Below are 6,852 nucleotides of genomic sequence, written 5' to 3' on the forward strand. Positions count from 1 at the left end.
GCTCGTTAAAAGCTCATCGTCGAACTCCTCTGCCACTGCCAACGTCAACTTCTTTCATCGGCGTTCATTCATTCGTTCGTTCGTTCGTTCGTTAGTTCGTTCGTTCATTCTTTTCTTTTATTTCTTTCTTTCTTTCTATCTTTCTTTCTTTCTTGTTTTCCCCTCTTTCTTTTTAATAATAGTTATAAACAATAATAATAATAGTTTTAAATAATAATCATAATAATAATTATTCTTATATTATTATTATTATTACTTTTATTGATTTTATTGAATTTTATGGTGCACCTCAGTTATTTTTATCAATTTTATTTAAAAATGTAAATATTTTTTTTTTTTGTTATTAACTCTTATTGAGTTTTTTAAATTTAATTTTAAAAAGAAGGAAATTCATTTTAAATATGCTTACGTAATTGTTGTCGGAAATTATTTTTAGTAAGAACGTTCTGATGACAATCGCTGCTGCAAAAATCAGCACTAAATTAAATTAATTAAAAAAATTTATTAAAAGAACAAATTAATAATATTTGATTTAATCATTCAATTAAATTAATTAAATTACATTAATTAATAACCAAATAATAATAATAATATTCCATTTAATTATCGTTGTTCTTAACCTCATCATCAGCCACTTTATAATTGTTGGTTTCTTTGCACGACTCACAAAATTCACGTGAATTAATTATATTCTGTTTATACTGTTATACTTTGTCTTTGTGTTCGTGTGTGCGTGTGTTTGTGTGCATGTGCTATTTTATGTGTGTCTGGGTGGGTATTTGTTATTTTACGTTGTTTATATATCTAGTTTTTTATTTTTTCAAATATGTCGTGCCCAAATATAATTGTATTATATCATAAACAAATAATTAGGCGCTTGAAAGACTTGTCTGTTGTGCAAATATGCGTGTTTGTGTGTGTGTGTGTGTTTGTTTGTGTTTGTGTGTGTATTCATGCAGTTGATGTGTGTGCGCGTGTGTGTAATTGTGCCTATTGAAATTTTAAAACACGTTAAACATATTTTGTGTAGTTCACTTTGAATGATTTTCGCTTTTCAACAAAGAACAACGTTACATTTAACAATATTTTTAATTATTATATAGCAAAGAGATGAAGAAAATACTGGAAGTGTGGAAGGAGGTTGTGAAAGATGAGGAATGATGTTTCGCTACTTGGGCGCATGCAAGTTTAATTGTCATTTGAGAGCCCGCATTCAAACTGGTTTCATGTTTCTTTGTTGTTTCGTTTTAATGTTGGTACTGCTTGCTCGAGTCTATGTTTCCAATGTGCATATTATTGTATGCTCTAATACATGTAACCATGCATAACAAACAAGTTTTCGGGTCTAAATTATTAAAGAGAGTCACAAGTAAAAACTCCACGGGTGTGTGTGTCTGCAAACAAGTATTGGAGATGAAGCATAATGTAACCAACAACTTCTGGTGCAAAAATATTTAATATTGTTTGCTATTCGCTCATTAAATGCAAACATTTTTAATTTGTTTTAATAAATTATTTTTCTGAAATCTTGAATTCTAAAATTTGTTTAATTGCTGCCAATGAACGATGCTAATTATGCAACACTAACACATATTCACACACACACACACACACACACACACACACACACACACACACACACACACACACACACCACACACACAAACACACACACGCACACACATAACCACATAACACACGCACATCAAACACACTCACACGTGCGAATGCAAATATGTACAAGCAAGCGCACAAAACACATAAATAATCAATTTGATAGTTCAATTTCCTTTGGTTGTAAAATAATAATAACCACATCGATAACATTGAAACTGACATTTATTAGTCGTAAATTAATTAATGCCACATAAAAATGTCCAGTTGTGTTGATGACGTGTTGGTGACATTTATACAAGTTTGTTTTGTGGCCTGAGATGGACATACATTATGATCATCTATGCTAATTGTTGGCATGTTTATTAACATCGATTTATAATAATTAATTTACGATTTTATTTTGCTCGTTATCATTGCCCACAGATTTTTGTTTCGCGTTTCTCAAATTGAGAGTTGAAGTATTAATTGTTGAAAGATGTGTAATCTTCAGTTGTGCAAATTTATTCAACTGATCAGATACTGGTCATATCAGATACTGATACTGATCAGGGCACTGATCAGATAAATTTTGAAAATGTAAAAAATCAAAAAATTTCAAAAAAATCAACATGATATCCATCATGCCAAAGCACTTTCTGCTTAAAAAACATTCTAATTAAAGACCAACAAATGAACTATAATACCTACCAGTTGAAACAACGCAGGGAGGACAACAATAGCGGTCGAAATGTTGTTGTGTTTCATTACTAAATTTGTACAGCACTTCTCATGAGTTGACTTCAGAAGCGCACTTTTATTGGAGGCTGAACAGGTAATTTTTTAGGCGTTTCTTGAAGTTACTAATGATGACGAACATTTTTAAACCGACAGATAACAAATTTGAGCAGCTGAAGCTGAAATTTTTTTACCGAACTGAAAAGATTTGATTTTCAGAATAAAAAAAATCAGCATGGTTCGATGATCGCAGTCGACTCCTGTTTTCAGTTTCTGAGATTGATTGAATTTATTGTCTTAGGTGGTCATGTGCATCTCCAGCCAGGCAATCTCTTACAAGAGGGGCCATATTGTATGTTATTCTTTCCGGACACGAAGGCAGTGTGGATCTTTACAAAGTATTAGTGTATTGGATCCAACTTTGGGACGCTAGCAACCAATCTAGCAGCAGCATTAGAAACAGATTGAACATTATCTCTCTGCAACAGGTTGATTCCTTGAATTTTCCCATTGCACAAATTAACACTATTATAGACAAAGCTGCACACAAGAGCTTGTTTTGATTCAGCTGTCTGAGATTGTCTGGTCACTCTTTGGATTTTGTAATTAGAAAACATCGTCTACAAGGTTGATTGATTCGGCAATTCATCGAGAGTCCTGGATCTAACACAACACCGAGGCATGTCATTGTGTTTTTGAAGCCATCTTTCTGACGGAGTTTATAAGAGGTTCCCAGCCACATGTGTTGTGTTTTCACGTTATCTTTTTAAACATGACAAACAAACAACTGCATCTGCATAAACCAACTCGTAGTTGGGTGATGTCATTGAAAGATTCAATGTAAAAAAATATGTAATTTTTAGTTGATTGTTATGTGTTGAACTGGTTATAAAACAAACAATTGGCCATCTTAGCATGTAAAGGATGGCAAAGGTATGTTGCCCACATATGCTTATGTTGTATGTGACATGGTGTAAACATTTACAACCAGTTGGGCTGTCATTAACTGAAATATGAATTAACCCTTCAGGTATTGAGAATGATTTAAATTAATAATATTCAAATAAGTTGTAATCAAACTGAAAATCATTTGCATGCTTGTCTTTAATTATGAAACCTGAAAAAGTCAGTTGAGGTAGAACTAAAACTTTGGTGCCCTTTCAATGAAACAAAAGATTTGTACATAATGGAATATTACAGGAATCAAATTTAGACGGTTTGACTGTAAACGAAACAAAAACTGAAACTGAATTTTCTGTAAAACAAACCTTGGCACAAACAATTTTTTCATCACATATACAAGAGAGCTGAACTATATCCAGACGTTTGTCATAATCTGGCCATTTTTGGCTAAGGTCAGATATCTCATTTTATCATAAAGCAAATTCCAACTTTTGATGTCTAGTAGTCGCTAACTTCATCCGTGGTACACAGAAGTCCTCGTGTCGACAACACCTTGCACCTTTCCTTCTTTCTATTGGTGAAGTTGTCTTACACTTTTCACGAATTAAAACACAGCAATTATTAAACTGAGGAATTAAAGGACAGAATTCTATTAAAGATAAATTTCACTTTGGAACATTAAAATCATATCTATGTATTGTAAATGTATGAAGTATGTATATATACAAGATTTCTACAGACATTAACATCAATTATGACTATTTACGCAACGATTCCTGAAACTTCATTCAAACAATTTTCTTCAATTTTCAATAAGAGCAGTATGTATCTCTTTGTACCAGCGAGTTAAACAATTGTCTCTTGAAGTCATTTTCTCAGGTAATCATCATCGTCGTCATCATCATCATCATCCTCGTCATCATCATCATCGTCGTCATCATCATCATCGTCGTCATCATCAGCATCATCATCGTCATCATCAGCATCATCCTCGTCATCATCATCCTCGTCATCATCATCGTCATCATCAGCATCATTATCATCAGCGGCGGCCTCAGCATCGACATCATTTTCAACGTCTTCTGGCTCGCTCCCATCATCATCGTCCTCACTGTCACCAATATTATCACTATCTTTATCAACAACTCCGTCGTCGTCTTTTTCATCATCATTTTTAGTCATCTTCACCAACTTTTACCCATAAAACACATAACTTCAATAATTCAAATAATGAATTTGTATAAATTCAAAAAAACATTTTTTCAAAATTTGACGAAATTTCTATAAAATGACCTCACCTACGTGAGTGACTTCATTAATAATTATCATCAATATCATCGCCTTAATCATCTACACCTCCACCATCGTCTTCATCATTTCATCATCTCGCAATCATCATCCTCATCATCATCATTCTAATCATCATCATCGTCGTCATTTTCTTCATCATCATCCTCATCATCTCCATCCACGTTCACACATCAAACAAATATTTACAACGTGAAATAACACCTAGAACGCTTCAACAGGTAAAATTATTGTCCCATGTACAACAACAGCAACAACAACATCAATACAAAAAACAACGACACCAACAACGACAGCAACAAAAACAACAACAAAAACATGCACACATCAATAGCAACATTCAATCCTTACTCCTTACTTACAATGCACACCACCATCAACAACAGCATACACGAACAAAATATAGAAAACCTAGAATATCACAGCCCACAAAAGACATTACGGTACATTTCAAAGTACTAACTTCACATTCCAGGAACAACAAATTGTCATACAAAACAACATACAGACGTTTAAAAGCATACAATCATTTGAAGCCGAAAAAAAGATTTATATACAGCACAAAACATAATAACGTATAAATACTAATAGAAACACACATACAAATAAGTGGGCAAACAAACAAATAAATAAATAAACATACAAACAACCGTACAAACATACAAACTAGTGTAAAAATATACAAACAAGCGCGCAAACAAGTGAACAAACATACAAATTACAACAATTTTTCAGCTACACGGGCAGTAATAAATTACCTTCGTTGCAAAAACATATGCATCAAGTGCTACATAAAATTACATACTCATACAATTACGCGCTCTCACACACACACAAACACACAGGCGCACATACACACACGCACACACACAAACATATAAATACATGCATTATCAATATTGTTGTAAACTTAACGATCGTCACTACTGACACCTATGTTATAACTTCAATGATCGCTATATCGAACACCAGTGTTGTAGCTTCCAACGATTGTCAAGTGTTTGCTATTCCGTAGGTTCAAGATTTTCGATAGAGGAACCCAACTGCTTCAAACACAAACTTTTCTAAACGTTTGTTTGAACATCAACAGTAATAGGAACACTGAACTAATCCAAGTAACTACATAAATCACATTTAGGACAACACTTCAAACCCTCACTATTGACTTCGCTAATCCTGTGCCTTATACACAAGAGATTCTGACAATCCAAAAATTACAAATACAGCAAAGATAATAAAGATAATGAATAATCATAATAAAAAATAATACAGCGCAATTTGGCCATTGCACCGGTTATAGATATATATTGAAGCGATTTACTACTGACTGACCAACTGGTGAAATCATGCTTCGGATTGAATTGAAAGTAGACATAATGATTCATCCTGGTACGTAGTGGCTCACTAAGAACTGATATTATCCTGATCCCATCCAAAAGTGGTTTTATGAGTGAATCAACGTGTTAAATTGGATGAAAAATGTATTTGATGCACGATGGGAAATTTGCCGCAATAGAGAGGGATGTGGTGGACCCAACCCAACCTAACCATTGTCGGGTCTCCAGATCAGTCGGTAATTATAATTATTATTTTTATTATTAGTAGTAAGAGCAATAATAAAAATAAAATAATAATAATAAAAATAATAATACTAATTATTATTGTTATTATACGTTGAAAACATGCATTGTTAGGAAGCAGACGACACATTGCTCTGAAGCAGGCACAAGAACGCTGAAAATTCACTTTTAAATTGGATTGAAAAAAAAAGATCAGCAAGTATTTTGCTGATCCAATTTGAAACAAAAGTCGATTTTTGAGTAGTTGAGGAGAACTAGCTGGTGTAACGGTTAAAGCGCTTGGTCTTCCTGCTGCAAAGGCCGGGTTCGAGTACCATGAAACCCCGGCATGCCACGTTCAACTTGCAAGAACCAGGAAGAATTCACATGCATTCAAGAACGTGGCGAATGTTAAGGAAAATTAAATTGTGAAAACAAAAGAAAATAAATAAGAAGAAATAATAAAATAATATTAATAATAACAAAAAATAATAGTATTAATAATAATAACAACAAAAACAATAATTTAACAACATTGACAACAACAACATTAATAATAATAATAACAATAATGATAATAATAACTGCAGAACACTACAAGCACGAACAACAAAAGATTACAAACTATGACAATGGAAAGATTCTACGGGACACCCCAATAATAACTACTGAGGCAAACATACCAGATATAATTATCTATGATAAAAATGAAAACATATGCTTACTGATTGATGTAGCGGTGCCAGATGAT

This window comes from Helobdella robusta (assembly GCF_000326865.2).
Source record: "Helobdella robusta unplaced genomic scaffold HELROscaffold_48, whole genome shotgun sequence".
In the NCBI taxonomy this organism is placed as follows: Eukaryota; Metazoa; Annelida; class Clitellata; order Rhynchobdellida; family Glossiphoniidae; genus Helobdella; species Helobdella robusta.